The sequence below is a fragment of the Agrilus planipennis genome, unplaced genomic scaffold, assembly GCF_000699045.2.
Source record: "Agrilus planipennis isolate EAB-ADULT unplaced genomic scaffold, Apla_2.0 scaffold109, whole genome shotgun sequence".
NCBI classification, from domain to species: domain Eukaryota; kingdom Metazoa; phylum Arthropoda; class Insecta; order Coleoptera; family Buprestidae; genus Agrilus; species Agrilus planipennis.
Genome location: NW_020438934.1, coordinates 620977 through 641760, shown reverse-complemented (window position 1 = coordinate 641760; position 20784 = coordinate 620977). Strand labels below are relative to the sequence as shown.

General features: G+C 34.5%; 1 protein-coding gene and 1 long non-coding RNA gene across 4 annotated transcripts in view; one reads left to right on the top strand and one right to left on the bottom strand.

The window, feature by feature from the left end:
• Positions 1 to 20784, bottom strand: part of LOC108737983 (dachshund homolog 1) — a 348890-nt gene that overhangs the window by 49884 nt on the left and 278222 nt on the right. The gene's annotated exons all lie outside the window — the stretch shown is intronic.
• Positions 6371 to 20784, top strand: part of LOC112904389 — a 46800-nt gene continuing 32386 nt past the window's right edge. Inside the window, exons 1-2 of the long non-coding RNA XR_003231074.1 lie at positions 6371 to 6456; positions 6815 to 6862. This is a non-coding gene — a long non-coding RNA (uncharacterized LOC112904389). The remainder of the gene's footprint in view (positions 6457 to 6814; positions 6863 to 20784) is intronic.

The window sequence follows — 20784 nt, the reverse complement described above, 5'->3', positions numbered from 1 at the left end:
GACGCGAATGCGTCTGCGGATTTTTCATTGCAAAGATCTTCTTAACATCCTACACGTTGCATGGATTGCGGAGGAAGATAGGGATAAATAAAAGTAGTAAAATTTTATAAATTAATATTGCTTAACAAGCGGAGCTTTTTGTTAAATTGCATCGGTTTTACGCATTTCTAATAAAAGAAAACTAAGTTGTACTGCTGAAATGACAATAATGTATCTACCTATCAGAAATTTCATCATCATAAGGTCGTCAGTCCTGACTGGTTAGAAACGCTACGTCTACTCGTCCCTATCCTGACCAAGTCGCATTTCCCCAAAACTAGAACAACCCGCATCCTTAACTATTTGCGAACAATAATCTAATCTAAGTCTATCTCTACTCCTCTTAACTCCTGTTTCTACATCTTATATGCCTTTGACTAGACCTTCATGCCTGAGAAGGTGTCCTACCAATCTATCTCACCTATTTCTTATTGACTTCCATAAAGTCCCTTGTTCTTTCTAATACCTCTTCGTTTCTATCCACGGTATCCTCATTCGCCGATAACATCACATTTCGAACGCTTCTAACTTTTCTTTTTCGCCGCGTCCACCGTCCATGTTTCGCACCCATACAACACCGCGCTCCAAACATTAACAATCCTTTTCAAATTTCTAAATTAACCATTTGCCAACATAGAAGTGAGTTCTTTTTATTGAAGGCGACTCGACCCTGCGCTATCCTCTGCTTTATATCCGTACTACTGTTTCCGTCCTGACTTATCTGACTTCCTAGATACTTAAAATCAGCCACTTCTTCTAATATTTCGTCTCTTATTTTTATATTCGCTCTTTTCCTACTTGTTCTTCCCTTGCATACCAGTATTTTTATTTTACTTTTATTTATTTTCATACAATTCTGTTTTGTCAATACCGCTTCAATTTTATTTACAGCTATCTCTAACTTTTCCTTGCTAGATGCTAATACTGCTATATCATCTGCAGATCCAAGCATACTAATATTTTACCCAGCTATATCTGTCCCTACAGGTTTACTGTCTAATGATATTGATCAGAAATTTAAAAATGTTTTTTTGTAAACCTTGAAAATAAATATTGTTTGCTCTATTTTATCAAAAAAAAAAACTTTGGTAACAAGAAAATGATATGATCTTTCTGACTATTTAGATTTTCGCTTTAGGCTATATAAAACTTGCAGCTTTCCTCTTTGCTCTTTTTTCATTAGGTCGCCTTTTATTTAATGGAATTATTTGTTTTTGTGTTAGACGCGCTGATTGCACTTTTTCAAATTAATGTTTGCTAATATTCGGAGAAGTGATTAATAGGTTAAGTGCGATAAGAGTAGGTACCTTTATAGCAGATATCCGCATGTAGTTGGCAAATTTGATTTTAAATTAATAGATGTGCTGTTGGAAATTTGATTATCTGACAATAAGTGGAGTGTCGGTTTAATGGAACAAATGGCTGTTGGCTTCATATTCATCCGATTTAATCGGACGACTCGTATAGCCAATTAAAAACAAAAATCGCGAGCCGATGAATTTAACATGGAAAGGGTGAGGCCGTGAACAGATGTATTCAATCGCGGAATATGCGCTCCGCACGTACAATATATTTTATTGTCAATTAATTATCTCGCTTTATTAAACACTCATCCCGCGTACTATGGTAAATACGCATTTGCAATTAACCCGAAGATTGCCTCGCCATAACATACCTATGTATTCACGGTTGGTACACGCATGCAATACCTATATTTCGAAAAATTGAAACTAAATCATCCGTTAGAATTTAGAAAAATAAAATTTGTACGTATAGCAAAGGTCAAGCGGGCAACCACACTTCTGTAAGTTATACAGGGTGCAACAGGAAATAAGTGCCGTGCTATGGAGGGTGTTAATTAGATGAAATAAGCTCAACAGTGTAGTTAAAGGATAATTTTTTTCAAGAAAATTACAATAATTTACAATGCGAAGCTGGTCCTGTACGTCAGAGGCGGGCAAACTAATTTCGTAGGAGCCGCTACTTGAGGTTAGTTTGAGTCATTCCATACCCTTCAATGAGTACGAGAGAGTAAGCGGTACTGACCCATATTGTTTTCTCTTTTTCTTCTCCCTTCCACTCCCATATCAAGCCCCTTCATCCCGTAGACAAGCGAAACCTCTCTCGCAACTTAAAAAATACCTACGAAAATTTTCGTTACTACGATCGTAGTACTATTGGGTTTGGCTATGGAAGAGGGGACTCATCTACGAAATGAAAGGGAAGAAAAGGAATAAATCATCTCACTCGCACTCGCAGGATCAATGAGGAGCTCCTTGGCTATACCTGAGAAGCACTCGGGAGTCAAAAGAGCCGAGTTTGCCCGGTTTTGCTGTACGTGAATTGGCAGTACAGGTGTCTACCGAATACCGTAGTGCGATAAAAACTCTGCAGCTCGATGGAGAATGTAAACATTGCTGATAATCGAACGTCTAAGATAAACATAAACAATTCGTACTACACCTAGTGTTTGGACTAAATAAATTACATAAGTATATAGCAGAGCCGGGCAAACTCGGCTCTTTTGACTCCCGAGTGCTCCTCAGATATAGTTAAGGAGCTACTCACTGATCCTGCGAGTGCGAATGAGATGATTCTTTCCTTTTCTTATCCCTTCCATTTCGTAGGTGAGTTTCCTCTTACATAGTCAAACCCAATAGTATTGCCATCGTAGTAACGAAAATTTTCGTAGGTATTTTTTAAGTTGCGAGAGAGGCTTCGCTTGCCTACGGGATGAAGGGACTTGATGTGGGAGTGGAAGGGAGAAGGAAAAGACAAAGCAATATGGGTCAGTACTGCTCACTCTCTCGTACTCATTGAAAGGTATAGAGTGATTCAAAATAACCTCAAGTAGCGGCTCCTGCTAAGTTAAAGTTTGCCAGCCTCTGCATTATAGGCACCACGATGTAAATATACGAACACAAAAGAAAGAAAAAATGTGACTTACATATACAGTAGACGGTCAATGAGCATCATGTGGATAATTTTGATAGTTTTGATATATTATTATCTTCCATATATATATATAAATGAATGTTTGTCTGTATGTCCTTTATGGAATCGTAAACTATGCATTTAATCATTTTATGATCTTTAGCAAAGTTGTTGTGCATGAGCCAAAGAAGGTTTCTGAGTTGGTACGACCAATTTTCGAAGCTTGGCTTTAATGCTTTTTCATATAAAATTAGTGATATACAAACCTATTTCAACATTTTACAAAATCCTACCTCTTTAGGAAACTGAAAGGGGTTTGCAAAGTTTGGATGTTTGTTTTTGGTCCGATTTAATTGAAACTGGTTAAAAAATTCAATCTCTGTTGGGGTGGAGGAGTGGTGAAGAGGAGTTGCAAGGTTTAAATGGTACATATGTTATTTGTGGTCAGATTTACTTGAAACTTGGTCTTAATGGTCTCTCATTTAATTTCTGAAAGATCTATCTCGACATTTTAAAAAATTCAACTTCCAAAGGGGAGGGGGGTAAAAAGGTGTTGTAATTTTTGTTTGGGACATACTTTATTTGTGGTGGAATTTACTTGAAACTTGGTATATATATGCTGTATATTATTAATCAAATGAAAAGAGGTTGCAACGTTTCCATGGGGTATATTTTATTTGTAGGTACTCGGATTTACTCGAAGGTTGCTCATTGTTGAAATCAAGTAGATACGTGTTTTAGCAATTTTTAAAAATCAACCCTTAAGGATGAAATGTTGTTGCTACGTTTGTATTTGAAATTGAAGATGGCGACATTACATAAAATTAAAACGTTGTAAGAGTGAATTTAGATTTAAATGGTTTTATGGGGAAACAATATTAATTTCTGCGTGCGAAGCCGCGGGGAAAAGCTAGTTTTAAATAAATATGATAATAATTTTAATATGTCGTATACACGAAGATTGTCTTTTTATGAGTTAGTGGTGTACGTTATTTGAGTGCTAAGATGCATGAAACATTAACGTTTGGCCACATCCTTGACCGTTTCCTTAGCTCATTCTAGTTTTAGCCAAGTTAGTCGTAAGTGTGTAATATATCGAATAAGACGCCATACGCTGCGTGGTAAATCACCCGTTTACTGCCACTAAAACAGGCGATTGCCAGGGATTATGCGATATAGTTGGTTAGTTTCTGCAATTACAGCAGTTTCCGAAATGGCAGAGTAGCTTCATTGATAATATTTTATATCTATATACCATTTAAAAGACGGTTTATTAAGAAATTAAATTCAAAATAGTTGACAATAAAAAAACATTATAGTATGAAAACAATTGTATTGGAATTAGTTATATAAGGAAAATAGGTCGTATTCTTGGTTCTATCAGAAATGTGCATAAAGGCGTTTGAGGTAGGGACCAGGGCTCCCACAAATTAGGGGCTCATACAAAACTATGTTTAAACTTAATTTTGTTTATTACCCTATCCTCATTCCTCTTATATTCCTTATCTCATGTCCTACGTTATCTTCACATTAATACTTCAATGATTTATTTTACCTCAATAATGTCCTAGCAACTGCTCCGTATTCATTCAAAGTAATGCCTTAAATGCAAAGAAGAAAACAATTCCGAAAGAAAAATATTAATAAAACACGCGTTGGATAATTTCGGTGATGCCAACCCTGGAACAGTCGGGATCTCATAATACTTGATATCTGAAATCGTTATTTGCCAGGAAATCGATAAAATTTTTGAAACTATCTTTTTTACAGTATTTTGTATCGTCTACGTTACTAATAGCCTTCGGTCCCGAATTGTTAAATTCGCCTTTGGATAAATGCCACAGTTTCCTTAACAAAGCCAAAAGTACGACTTATTATCTAATCCGTAAAACTATTACAAAAAACTTTGCAAACGCAAATTGAAACTGGTTTTATTTTTTACATTTTTACAGTTAGTTTTTTAAAGGAATTTCTTCATTAATAAGAATATACTCTCATAATTCAACAATGAAATTAATTTAAAAATGTACAGTAGATAAATAATTGCGATTTTTGTTAGGACGAATTATCAATAGTTTGTAGCGATGTGTAGCAGTTGAAACCAAAACTTACTGTATAGTTACAAATGACACAAATCTCGAGCCCAAGATGGCTTAGCTTTGTTCATGTTTTTCAAAACGGAACAAAAGTTTGGAACCTTTTTTCTATGAAATTCAAAGTATTAATATTTACATATATCCATTAATTTTAACAAAATTATGTGCCTATACCAGTTTCGCGTGATATCAAAATTCAACTAACTTGTTTTCAAATTAAATAATATACATTTCACGATTATATGATTCAATTAACATCAACTTTTATTCTTACAATGGAAACAATTAGTACGTAATAGGTATACTTTATTAATTTATTTAACCTGCCCCGTTGAGGCAACTTATAGAAATGACTTTTATTTTCTGCAGTCTACGGCAGGGTATACCTCATATTATAATAAATACCGAAAAAACGTTCCAGAAATTTCGATATTTTCCTAAGAAATGATTGATTTATTTATGTAACGTATTTTCATCTGGATAACGTAAATCAAACATATTAAACACAAACAAAGACTGGAGCAAATTTCCACAATTGTAAAAATTTTTATTAGAAATACTAGCAAATATAAGAACAGAAATAATTAGTAGGGAAAATGAACATAATATTGTATTAGTTACTCTTTTTTACAAGCGGTTCGTCTCTCTTTACAACATTATGGAATGCGTATGTAACTTCAAATTCCTCTTATGTGTTATTTCTTATTCATATTGTAACGAATTCGTCTAAACCAACAGTCGACAACTGTCGGTAAAGTAAATTACTCAAATACCACTACAGTTTTATAGTCAAATTTACGTTTACTGTTAGTAAAGTTATTTCTTATTAACTGCTAATACAAAAATTTTACTATTCACGCATGCGATTTGCATGTTTTTATTTTTTTTTTTTTGTAAGTGCCTGTTATTATCTTAATTTTTATACTTTACAGGTACAAAAATTTAAATATACAATTGAGTACATAAATTATTTTTCCATAAAGTCCATTCTAATATTAGGTTGTAGAGACTTTATAGGTAACAAGTATTCAAAAGAGTAATAATTAATAATTCCAGAAGTTTATCTAATTTCATTTTTGCAAATGATTAAAAGTAATTTGTATTTTAAATTCTTAATAGTTTCGTATTTCGTACATTAAATCTTTAGTGGCTTATCTATGGTACCTTGTATTAATATTGTTCGCATCTCTATTTTTGCCGTAAACAACTACTTATAAAACATGCACATCTTTAATAAACAACGATATCAGTCCGAAATGCGAGAAAGTTGGTAACTCAGTTAGCCTTGAAACAGTAAAACGCCTGTTTGTTCCAGTTCAGTGGACCGGTGGACGGAATGTGGTGGTTTGGTTGATTCGTGTTAAAAAAGCTCTCCTTTGATTGTTAAGTATGTACATGATAAAAATTCATAAACAATTTTTGAAACTGTAGATAAATATACGTGTGTAAATATGCACTCTTCATTTAATTTAAATTAGTAATGAAGTAGCCGCTGCAATTATTTAAATGATCTCGCTTCTCTATTACATTATGTACTTCTTTTATGAACATGTCTTGTCGTAATGGAGCCGTACTGTGTCGTTACGTTTGTTCATTGGTTATTATTACGATTGCAATTTAATAGAAGGTGTATTACCTGTTAACTTGAAAAATGTTCCTATTATAGATTTTCTTAGAATTTGAGATTAGAATTATTGATTAAGTAATTATGATAATGTAATTAACCTGGTTTCTCTGTTTTACAGTTATCAAGTGAGATAAGAATGACCAATCTTCATGAGTCTAAATTAAAGGTAAGATTTATATTTTTTATTTTGGTAAAATGTTTTGTTGGAGTTTTTGATTTCAATTTTGACGATAAATGACTAATTCTTTCTCACCTATTCGGCGGTTTTTAAAATCCTCGGTTACATTTAAAGAAAATGAGTATTTTAACAATAGTTAATATTCCCTGTTGAGGTACTTCTTTGTCAAAGATTAGTTGTGGCGTGATTTTGGTCGACGATTTGGAAGATTTATTACTTCCTTAAAGTAAGTAACGAGTTCCTGTTTGGAGTTAGAGTTATTTCTAGGCATTTCACTTTTCGCAATTAAACTTGAAACGCTCCGAAATAATTGTAGAAATCAAAGTTGGTTGGGGTAAATAAATTTTTAAATTATGGACGAGTGGTACCTTTTTGAGAAGCTTAAGTCAATACTTTTCTAATGTTACAATTCCCAGCGCACGGTGAAGAAGTTGATCTTTGATCCATTTTAGCAACAAATACACTATTTGAAGTGTCACCTATGGATGGGACAGAATACGCCCCTTGAGGAAGGGAGAACTAAATGTTTTTATGTAGAATTTTGGGTTTGAGGGTTTTATTTATTTTAGTATTACAGTATTCCACTTGATTTTCTAATATAGATATAGACTTGAGTTGTTAAAATTAGTGGATGCCCTAATTGTTTACCCATTCCAAGTGTTTATAAAAATAAATATCTATTATTTTCGTAAAGGAAAAAGGCCTACACTGAAGAAGAAACGTCAGTGTCCTCTGTGACAATTTAATTAATACCTACCTACTGTCTTTGATTTCTAAAATAATAATAATAAGAGGAAGTAGAAATTGAGCCCAGAATTAGTTCCAACCGTAAACTGCTTCAATTTTTAATATTCTGCGTATAAACGTAAATTGACTTCTGAAAAATACAATTTTTCGGTATTGAATTTGCTTATTTTAAGAAAATTTTATGAAATTTTGGAGCGAAACTAGTCCGGAAATGCTTTCGAGTATACAATCGGAAAAAAATTGTTCCTTTTTATAATCATATTGTTTTAATATTTTGGGCAATAACAGAGCTGAAGACACCCGGAAATCTTTTGTCTAAAACTCGCATCCCGCATAGTTTTGGTTATTTCTAAGTGAATTAGAAAGTACACTCGAAAATAATCCTTTACTAAAAATTTCGACTATTTGAAATTGCTTTGCTCTGGCAGTTTCACATCATTATTTTATTTTATGTGTGCTTGATTTTTCCTGATTTACCTACTAATCACAAATCTAAATCATAATGCTAATTGTACTAAGAATCAACTAAAACAGTAAAGACAACTTTTTTTAAACAACTTAACATTCCAGGAGTTCTCTATTGTTTTCAATATGCCTAAGATATTTGCATAATATGTAAGATCTGTATATTTTTTATTTGACTTGAAAACAAATTGGTCGCATTTTATCACTATATATAGTATAAAACAAAGTCGCTTCCCGCTGTCTGTCCCTATGTATGCTTAGATCTTTAAATCTACGTAACGGATTTTGATGCGGTTTTTTTTAAGATAGAGTGATTCAAGAGGAAGGTTTATATGTATAATACATGCATAATATAGTAGAGAAATACTGATAATTTTAGAGATTTGTAATGTGATGTCGTAAATAAACACATTTTTTGCTCTTACATTGCAAACGCTGGCTGAACCCTACGAGATAGATCAAAATAATGTACTACAATATTGTACATCTTAAAAGGGTCTACAAAAAAGTCCGGGATGGTATATGTCTATCTCTTAGGGATAACCCACAATAACCATTTTTATACTTTACTTTTTATGAGAAATAATGACTTATTTACGAAGCGATTGTAGGTAATACAGCATTAATTCTTATCCAATTAAGTACTTTTAAATACATTGTGCATTTAATATAGATCAATATGGCCCTTTACAGCATGTAATTTAAATGAATATTTTCGAAGATATTACAGATTTAAAATGCAGGGACATAGCGGTTGCGGCGGTACCGGCCGGGAGGCCGGTTTGTATTGTCTAATGACAAAAACACTGTGAATGTTGTATATAAAGACATTCTGTATTATATTTAGTATGTTCAGGGGGTATATTTTGAAGATTTCCCCTTTTCGATAATAATCTGAACAAAACAAAAATATATTTAGTATCAGCATTACACCCGTGCGAAGCTGGGGGGGGGGGTTCGCTAGTTTAATATAAATATAAAGCATGTGTAATAGATTGTAGAAGTCGCTTCATTTGTTACCCGTTCGTTTTGCACTTACCTGTGTGTGTGTGTAATTTGTCGGCTAGTCTTTTCATGTCCATAAATCAAGAAGGGAGTTATCTATTCACGTATGAGTACATATGTATGTATGTACCTATCTACTTCAATTGCGGTTTGCATTTAATTAGTTCGATATGAACATGACATCGTCGATCGTTGGCGAGGGCACAAGAGCACAATTTAATAACAGCGTATTGTGTTTCACGTGTAGTTTATCGAATATTGAGTTTCTGAAATGACTTGGCCTGTTGTGAGCCAACCAACGTAATGATAGCACAATCGATTAGGCATGCGGTATGTTTAATGTAATTACCAAGTTTTACCATTGCACTTGGGCTACTTTGTGTTAAGCCACGGTCACCACCCTGTAAAATAGCGAATAGTGTACCGGGCGGTTCGATCGATATGTAGGGCATTAAGGTGCGGGGGTATCAATATCAGCGCTGAGGCAGCAATATTCCACAAATAATCTTTCATTCTCTTCTGTTTTCATTTCGTCCGTCACATCTTTCTCACCCGAACCATCACCCACCCATTCCCACGATTCCCGAAAGCAGGCTGAACAGGGCCTTCCGCCCTACATTCCGGCGTAATCCGGAAGGACTGCCCGCCCACCAGCATTACTGGCTGGTGGGAATGAAACACCCAAAAGTTTTAAAGTTTTTAGTTTTTCAATATCAACGTATCTAACCATTTCGGTAATGTAGCAAATTAAAAAGTATTTCTTTAATTCAACTACAATAATAATCGAAAATGGTGGATAGTGAAGTAAGAATTTAACTATCTTATTCATACGTCCTGACTGTAAGGTTTAATTTGTTTCTTTCGTTTGTATAAAATACAGTAAAGCGATTAAGAATTCTTTAATCCTTTAATACTTTAAATGCTTACATTAATAGTAACCAATTAACATATAGGACTTATAGTCTAAAAGCTTCGTTTAAAATGTACTACAATAAAATTTTGTTAGTTACAAGTGTGTTCACAAGCTTATATGCGTACTATCATCATCATAAGGTCGTCAATCCTAAGACTGATTGTACACGCACCTCCACTGTTTCCTTTCCTGAATTATTCGCATATGTGTACTATATTGGCTACAGAATTTTTCTTCAATGGAAGAAAAATTCTAATAAATTGTAAAATATTAATTCTAAAAAAAATGTTACAAAAATATTTATTTGTTTTTTGACCTACCTTAAAAAAAATAACTGACCGCGTTTCTGGGGTCTCTATATGCAGGAGAATGTGCTTAATTATTGATGAGTCAACGCAACCAAGACAGGTCTATTGTCAATAGTTTTAGTCTTGGTCTCTAGCAAGCTGTTCATGACATCAATTTTTTTAAAATTGAGCTTTTTTTTTATTCAAATACATGCAACGTCTTGAAAAATTGAATTATTTAAACGGTTTATACTCTTAATTATGTATTTACTTACCCACTTACATATTTTTTGAAAAATTTGAACTCGAGTTTTTGTTCGCTTGACGAACACAGTATTTTAAATTAATCCTAAACTCTTGAAGTGGAATTTCTTCGTTTTCTAACTTGAAAATTCCCCTAACTGAAGATTCGAGTGCCGATTTTACATTAAAAATTGTCTCTTTAATTCGAATTCAATTAATAAATAACCAAAATAACACTTTCAAAATTGTAGTCTTGATCTTGTTCTTGGCTAAACGTGCAAGACTAAGACAAGAAAAAACAAAACTGCAAGACTGCTAATCACTTTTGTTAACGTGAGTAATACGAAAAGCAATGGTTCTTTTTACAAATTGCCGTTATTACTTATAAATGTAATAATTAATTATGTTTCATAAACACAATAAACAAGTAAATTCGAGTTCTAAAATAGTGAAACAACATTTGCTTGTTTCTGAATCATTCAATTGGGTTCTTTTATGCTTATCTTTCAGTTGAGCACCATGGACAGGTTCAGCGCACTATAGGAGGCACAGTGTAACTGCTGTTGTTGTTGTAATTATATCAAAATCTTGGAATCAAGTGATTTTTGTTTCGTCAAATACGCATATTTCGATTGTTTGACAGTTATGCTAAAAATGTATCCTTAACGCCAAAAGGTTTTTTCTTGATTACTTAAGATCACAAATTACGGTAGGTACAGGCAACACAAACGAAGTCAGTGTGTCGTTGTCATGCCTTTTTGTTTGAAATTGCTCTAATTATCTAGGCTTGTTATAATTGTTGAATGTAAGTCCATAGTAGCGGGTGGTTAATTCACTAGATGTCTAGATCTTCGTTCGGTGCTTGACTGTGGAGGTATGTTTAATGACTACGTGTATTCGGTGTCCAATTCAGTTAAGATACGCCCGTTTGGTTGCCAATAACCTGGACAGTAAGCTTGCTCTAGGGAAATTGGAAAATTTTTATTTGGATTTGTTTATGATGTATCTAATAATTATTAATCAGGTTATTTCACTCGGTATATGTTTTTACACATGTTTACCGTGTATATATTTCCAATGTAGGGACCTAACGACTGAACAAAATTCCCTTTGGCTACACGTTAGTCGTTGCATACATACAAACTAATACACACACGCATCCATACGTAGGTATAATGTCCAAGCCTGACGCAGATAAATATTTACAAATAGTGACTTTCCTTGTTTGCGCACATGTGCATAACTCCGTGGGTGCAATTATCGATGATTTAAATCAATTTCAGTAATGGCTCTGGCAATAATTTTACCAGTTTTGCATAGATTGTGTGCGGGTTTCAGCTGAGAGCATGAATAATAATCAGTCCACTCCTTTTTTTTTAATTATTATTAATCAGCCACGGGTGCAATCTTCTGCAACGTATCCTACTCGATTGCGGTAAATAAAGATGCACGAGATAGACGTCAAGTTACGCTGAACCTAATAGAGTTGCATCTACCGTGAATTTTGCTGATTTTTTAAAAAAGGCAGGAAAGCGAAATGTTATCTATATGTATGTGCATCGTGAATTCGAAATCGCGGTGTATGTGTATGTGTGGGCCTACAACAAAAACGTTATGCATTTCACATTATATATAAATAAATAATTTATTGGCTCTTAGTAAATTTAATTACTGTGAGATTATATACATATTTAAATAATTAGAAATTAGTTTTAAAAACATTTGCGGCAATCTTTGAATATTAAATAATCACGTAGCCATTTTTTCGAATGAGGTGGGAGGGTGATCCAAATACATTTCAATTTTTAAAGAGTAGGGTTTGCAAAATTTCATTCACCAATGAAACCGGGAAAAGCTTTTTGCCTTCTAAATAAAATCGTTATAATTATAATTAAAAGATATTGGGGCTGTAATTTCGGTATACAGGATGATTTCAATTGTCATGTTCGGTTGGAGACTGAAACTCTAATTGACTCTAATTGGGTGTATAAATACGTCATTGGTTTCTAAATATTCGTACGTGGAATTTCATTGCTGTTTTATTTAGTTTAGTTCAATTTCAGATTCTTGTACTAATCTTGTAGTGCAGTGTAAGTAAATTCAGAAATCATATTCCATCTGCTCCTCATTTTAAGATGTAATGGAAGAAATGAATGCCAAAAAATGAGTGCCAAAAAAATATTTGTAGACTGGTAAGCTGATATTTACGAGATGGTTGGGTATTTATAGAATCTAGGAAGTCAGATAAGTTAGAACGGAAGGAGTAGCAGGGATATAAAGCAGAGAATAGCACAGGGTCGTGTCACCTTCCATAAAAAGAAGTCATTTCTATGCTCGCGATCGGTTAATTTAGAAATTCGAAAAAGGTTGTTAAAGGTGTATGTTTGGAGCGCGGCGCTGTAGGGTTGCTAAACATGGACAGTGGAAGCGGCATAAAAGAAAAGGTTAGAAGCGTTCGAAATGGGGTGTTATATGCGAATGATGAGGATACCGTGGATAGAGAAGGTTAGAAATGAAGAGGTATTAGAAAGAATAGGAGAACAGAGGACTCTATGGAAGTCAACAATAAATAGGCGAGATAAGTTAGTAGGACACCTTCTCAGACATGAAGGTCTAGTCACACATATATTAGAGGCAGAAACGGGAGTTAGGAGGGGTAGAGGTAGACTTAGGTTAGATTAGGTTAAATAGTTAAGGATGTGGGTTGTTCTAGTTTTAGGGAAATGCGAAGATTAGATCAGGATACGAAGTGCGTGTCCAACCAGTCTTAGGACTGACGATTTTATGATGATGATGATAGATTAGATGTAAAATAGAATTTGCAGTTTATTACAAAAAAGTGCTCATGGTCGTTCCACAACTTTATATATCATTACTTATTACATTGGTTCGCAGTTTTGTGTTGCATTTTGTTCTTTTTTAAATATTAATTGATTGATTTCGCTTTCATGTCCGAGTACAAACAGTCGATGTTCATCGCTAATAGGCGTCTCGTGTGTGTACCTCTTTTTGAAACAATTCTTCCATTACGAGCAGCAAATTGTGTTCTCTGTGTGAAACCTCAAGCAATTTCGGTCCAATGAAGCGGGAAAACCGGCTTTAGTGGTCAAAACGAGGTGGTGCTTAAATGCACATACACTAATACATTTACACGTAAACTGCTGCATTGAAATTAAATGCAGAAATAGCGACGGCGTTTTACCGACGAGTGAGAAGAGATCGAGGTCCACGTTGCTCATCTCCGCGTCTATGTGCGTATAAACGTCGTTCCGCTTCAGAAAACAATGTGCCTTAGGCCTGTGGAACCTTTTATTTTTAATACGATCGCGGTGGCCGTGGTCGTCCGACGCGCCACGCCGCTCGCGCTCCTGCCTTTCAATGCACACGTGGAAAATTGATTTGAATTTTAAAATTATTTTCCTCCGGTTTTTAACTGAGAAAAACGAACAAGACGGGACGGGGCAAGGTCGGGTACGACGGGACCTCGCGAGAGAGAGAATGGGGAGTTTTTCTCGTCATCGTACGTAGGTAGGTGGTTGGTACATATGTATATTCACCCCGTTGCGCCGGCCGAACGATCTCATGCCGCTTCCTCGTTCTCATTTTTAATGGGGATTATTATTTTTTTTTCTGGCCGCGAACGTAGAAAATTCGAGATTCGACGGTCGAAATTAATTTGCGCGTCCCACAAAAACTCTTTTCCTCTAAATTAAGCAGAGAGCTCTTCGGCCCCTTATTATATTCACGCGCGATGTTTTTCGTGTCCGTATACACGTTTGTTTTGATTCGGGAGGATATGAGTTTTTGATCTGAACAACGCGCACTGTATAAGCTTTTAATCGATTGTTCATTTCCTCGTCCTGATGCTTTCACGAAAAAGGGTTACGAACAAAAGGAAGTTATTACCTTAAAAATGAGGTTTTTCTTGTCGACAACCACTAATTTATTAATGCTGCATGTATTCTATATCGGCTGTGTTGTTTACATTGTTTTAGCAGCAAGTGGAAATACGCGCATATTTTTTTTATAGTCATTAATTTTCGGTGTAAAATAATTAAAAATTTTCTTCAGCGCGATTAGACTTTAAAAATTTCAAATAGTGACGTGTAAACCAGTTATTTTTTAATAACTGTTACTACCTGTTACTGTTATTTTTTAACAGCAGTTAGTTTTAACAGGTTTAAAATAAAAGTTACATAATGTGTGATTTCAGCGTGTCGTCTTCATGTGGAAAATAACGTTTAACGCAATAATTGCTAGTGTTAATATTAGTAGTAGATAGTAAGAAACTCCGTTGTAGAAGAAGAGCACAGTCATCTGGAAATCAAGACCAATACCAAGATTGCCTCAGTCGTGGTATTGGTCTTAGTTTTGTTCAAATACTTGTAGCCTTCGTCTTGGTCTTGGTCTGGTGTGTCTAGTCTTGATCTTGTTCCTGATCTTCGTCGTTCACATCTTCTCGGCCCTCTGAAAACATTTTGTACCTTCGATAAACGTTGCTTCGGTCCAAGGTAACTTCACCATATGCCACAGTCAACATTCCCAATGCGTCCGCATACTTAATTTTGTTTTTCACACAAAATTTGATACAGATTCTTTGATTCATTTTTTGGAATAGGCAAAAATCGAAGACCAGCCAAAACATGTGTCTATTAGTTGGTTGTAGGTTTGTCGTGTGCTAGATGGTACTGTGATTTTGTCTGATTGTCATATTGTTATTACTCTGAGATATTGTATAAGTAAAACTTGATTAATTGTAATCAAAATAAGGTTTTTTAAAGTCTTCCTAATTTTCTAATTTTACCCTCTTTATATGATTAAACTTTCTAGTGTTTCTGATGAATTGTAACTTATTACCTAGGTTCTACTCCATCTGATATATGATATAGGTAGGTGCCTTACGGTAACCAAATAAGTATCCTTAAGTTAAATTTATCGTAAGTTTAGTATCAGTTATTTTGTTTCTGAATCCGGTGATCATTCCACTTTAGGAAGAGAGTTGAGCTGAGTGATTTCCCATTCATTTATGTATGTTATTCCTATATCTTGGTCTGGTGTGTCAAGTCTTGATCTTATCCATTTAATCTGATATAACGTTTTTGTTTTATAATTCCTCTAAGCTCGAATTTTCTATTTCCCGACACAATAATTGTTTTGTAGCATCTGTTTTCTTTCAGTATTGCGTATTTGGTCTTGGTTTTAGTCTTGATCTAGGTCTTGTTAGTATAAAGACAGTCTTGGCTTTGGTCTTGTGTTTTAGCAACACCAAGACAAATTTTACTCATCACTATATGCAACCAAACAGTTCCTGGGCTTCCTTCATCCTTCAGTGAAATTAATATTAATAGCTATGTTCCATGCAATTTAAGAATTAGTTTTGACCTCATAACACATTGCGATAGTTTTAAATGTCTGTGACACTACATTAATAATCTCTGAGGCTGCCCCTGTAAGTATAAAGTAACAGAGTTCTGTAAAGTAACGGCGTTCGCCAACAACAGCGACTACACTCATTGCCAGTTGATTGAATTGATAATCGTTAACGATAATTGATATTCCTCAGTACATAACAGATTGTTATTGATATTTTTGGGTAACAGTTAAAAAATAATAGGTTATTATATAACAACCTAACACTAATTTTAAATATTAGAATTCTATAAAATCTTTATATGTGTAATTTAAAGTTCCGAACAATTTAACAGACTTGAAAGTTATTACTTAAATAAATTAACCAAATTTTGAATAATAATAATAATGATGTATGCTCGGTAGTTAACAAAAATTGTATTTAAGCTTAAGTTTACGCCAATAATCGCCAGTTTTCTTATATGCAATATAACATAGTTCGATTAGGATTAAGCACTGAAAAGAAAAAGTTGGAAACAATTTGAAAATTCATCCGCTTGATGCGCACATGCTATCGTAACAAAGTTGGGTGAAATGATGGGGTGGATACGTTATCGACAAGTTACTCGAATGCGTCACTGAGAGGCTCGTGAATTCGTCAGTCGACCAACGACCCCTCCTTACATTTCCACCACAGGATCGAAATTAGCGGCGGAACTGTCAGTTCAAGACAATATCGTGATATATAATCAGGTGTGCACATCAGGCAGGCACAAATATGTCATCAACAAATTCTTGGGCTATACGTCGCGGCAACTTGAACTTGGCAAGACGTTCGGGGAATGAAAAGGGATGGGTAACATTCTCCAAGTTCCGGACATCCACTCCCTTCCTTTCGTTAACCCTTCACTTATAACTACATTTAGTTTGCCTTTGATGCCTGAGAGCAAGTTGTTTCGCCGCTTCTTGTGCTCAGTTTCGGACAGATTGTCCTGTCTCGGCTTGTTCCAATAAAAAGCTCCAAGTTGGGGAAACTGTACCGCAACGAGATAATTGATCGAACCTTCCCGCGATATTCGATTGTAAAGCAAATTCTGCCACTGAAGGTAGCTTTTTAGAAATATCTGTAATTTGATCAAAAGGTTTACAAAGTACTTTACAAATTGAGCATTTGGGTATACATTTGTAAATAATAAAATAAAACCACATGGAGTTTACAAATAATTTATTATAACCACTATGATTATTTCGACACACTGTGGCTTCTTCAGTTGGTGAAGATATATTCACCACCTGAAGAAGGAAGAAACTCCAAGTGCTTTTATTTTATTTTTAAATATGGAGTTACATTACTTGAAAGCTTCATCGATTCAATTTTTAGTAGTAGTCACCAACTAAATAATAATTTTTGGATGAGAAAATAATAAAATGGAATATTTTAATTGACGACTGAAATACCTTAGAACTTCCAACGTGATCTTTATTTTCAAAAATGTCGACTATATATCTACGTCAAAAAACAATAAGGAAATATAATCAATTAAATTTCATTGGACATTCACTTAAACATCTTTGATGAATAGATCCCTTGAATGGTCCATTTATGAGAAGATACGGGAAGAATACATTATTAACCCTCGTAGATTTTTAAGAATCTTTGTATTAAGATCGAGTTAAATGCGGTAGATCAAAACCAAGACAAAGTCCTTAATAACAATTAGAGATGTGAAACTTGCCAATTGTGGAACCGTCCTGGTCGCGAATTCAAAAGTGCCTGCCGTTCAAGTGTCTTCCACTCGAACTATAGTAAGATATTTGCAGACGAAATGTTTGGCGTGCACTCAAGGGATTCGATCGTCGACGACGACCTCTTCGGTCCCTGTTTTGCTTACAACAAACAACACAACGATACCACAACACGCCTGCTAACAGAACAATTACAGGGCAAATGTTTTTTCCACAAATATTCATTTTGGTACCCGTCTTTTTGTCTTCCTTTTGGACTTTAAAATGTAAAGAGTTGTATGTTTACTAGATGAAGAGCCCAGCGAAATTTGGATGGATAGATATCATTGCGCAAAAGCATCAATACGTGCCAATCATAGAAAAATAAAACTTTTGGGTGTTTCATTCCCACCAGCCAGTAATGCTGGTGGGCGGGCAGTCCCTCCGGACTATGCCGGAAGGTAGGGCGGAAGGCCCAGTTCAGCCTGCTTTCAGGAATCGTGGGAATGGGTGGGTGGTGGTTCAGGTGAGAAAGATGAGACGGACGAAATGAAGACAGAAGAGAGTGAAAGATTATCTGTGGAATATTACTGCCTAAGTGATCCAGAAAAACTTGGACCAAGACAGACGGACCCGGAATCGAACCGGCGTTCTCCCGAGTGCTAAGCAATGGTCTAGACCTCTAGACCATACCGCTCGGTCAATCATAGAAACCTTTCCTTATCCAAATCTAATTTTATCAGTGGCCCATTACTATGCCATCTGATATCGACCATGTGACCGAATATTTACATTTACACTCGCTCAACACATCGAAACGTTGGTGATTTTCAATTAAATTTTCGGACAATAACTTGGATATCGTAAGTAGACGCGTTAGTTAGTTTTATTCTTATATACGTACATCAATTTTGGTTCGACGCTCGAACTAGCTAAGTATCAGATGCGCTGCTAACTTCATACTGTGGAATTATCGTTAGCTGAGCAGGCACTAAAATTTTACACTCAAAAGAAGTAAAACTTCAATAAAACATTAACTTTCTTTTAGACGTAATAAACGAATATTCATCATCATGAGGTCGTCAGTTCTAAGACTGGTTGGACACGTATCTCCACTCTTTCCTATCCCGAGCTAATCTTCGCATTTCCCCAGAAACTTGAACGACCCATATCCTTAACTATTTGCCCCCCTAACTCCCGTTTCTGCCTCTAATATGTCTGAGAACGTGTCCTATTTCTCATTGACTTCCATAGTCCTCCTCTGTTCTCCTGTTCTTTCTAATATATCTTCATTTCTAACCTTCTCTATCCACGGTATAACGAATATTAAAAATCTGAAAATGAAACCATGTAAAGCTAACTCTGATTGTAACATTTTGTAATTTTTTGCGGATATAGTGATGGTGGAATTTTGTTATCTGAGGAAATTCTCGGTCAATAAACCCGAACAAAATCTCGCTTTGATAACGGCGATTCGGATTTAAAAAATTATTATGCGTCAAATTTATAGCGCTAAGACTGTATTTGTCGCTATAAGACAAGTCATTATATGCGAAAGTGTTCCATTTTTCTCCACCGTGTCTAATGAAAATAATCAGTTATATTATATGCGAAGGTTTTTACCTGAGTGAGAATATAAAACCAGGTAAAAATTATAAAATTTTATCATTATATGCAAACCGACGATGTAAACGGAGTCGTTATAAGCGGTGTTCACAGTTTATTACATGTTGTTAAGCAGCTGTGCAATCTAAAACCTTTGAGAACACTTAAATAATTGTTAATTATTAATTTATATTTGTTTATGTTTTTATATTACTTTTATATGTAGGCTATTGAACGTTGCATGTATGTAAATTTTTGTGTAAGTAAATTTTCATCTAAGATACAGTTGGAACCTGTGAGTCCTTGAAGGTGGAATTTACATTTCCCACAATTACCCCGAGGAATAGAGTATGAAACGATATAGAGTTGCGCTACCGTTACGTTAGTACAACATTGGGGCTGTCGAGGGTAATCTGCTGGTGAATGTGTAATGTACTGTGTGGAAATCTCAGCAGAACTTCCGTGACTATAGCCGGAAACTATTCCTTCTTATTTTATTAGATGTTGAATAGAAATACAATGTATTGATTTCAAGTAATATTACACAATTGACAAAACTACTGAAAAAAATTAAATACGATTATACGAAAATTTTAATATAGGAAAGAAAAATAGTAATTATTATTTTATTTAGGGCTGTACTATGATAGATATATATTCAATATGAGAATTCCACACTCAGAAGTTTTATTAGTATTACAGAGAGAAGTGTTGATTAAAATTGTAAAACTCTGGCACATTATTATTTTTACAAATATCACTTAAATATTGTAATGTTCGTGGGTTTAACAAAATTAATTTCTAAGATTGATAACGACAAAAACTATTTATTTACACTAATTATTAAAGAACTTAAAAACACTATTAAATTATTACTAAACTTAGGTTATGAATCATTCTATTTATTTACACTACTGTTGATATATCACTATTCACTGCGCTATTTATTTCACTGCTATCACTGTCTTGATTCTCTTCTGCAACGGTCAATTCATTTATTCTTCTCTCGGCGATCGTCTCCTCCTTTACATACTATTTTGTTTACTTTCTGGAACCTTCTGGAAACATCCGGATATTTTATTTTTTCTTTCAACTGTTAAAATGCTTTCCCTGAACGCAGGTACAACACACACATTAAAAATACGGCGCACACGAAGAAAGTCGTCCGCGGCTAGCCGGCGAATCGATAAGCCGTTCACGCACACGTGTGCCCCATCGCACACAAACACACTCGTGCTCGCTACAACTTCAATTTGCGTGGCTATAAAACTGATTTGCTTTTTGGGATTAAAATACAAGAATAGTGAAAAAAATTCTTTTAATATTTTAATATCTTTTGTATAAATGGAGAATTGTTAAAATTAGTTTTGTAGAAGGAAACAACAATTGCTGAAATTTTGTAATTTACATTTATATATGTATATTCCCCATATCTGTGCATACTATTATTATAAATTATTTTAAATTGTAAGGCAGTAACACATTCAAGTTAATTAACACATCTTCACGTGTTCCATTATTTGGTAACGTTAACATGCGGCATTGTTTTTTTATTGTCCTGCTGCGTTAAT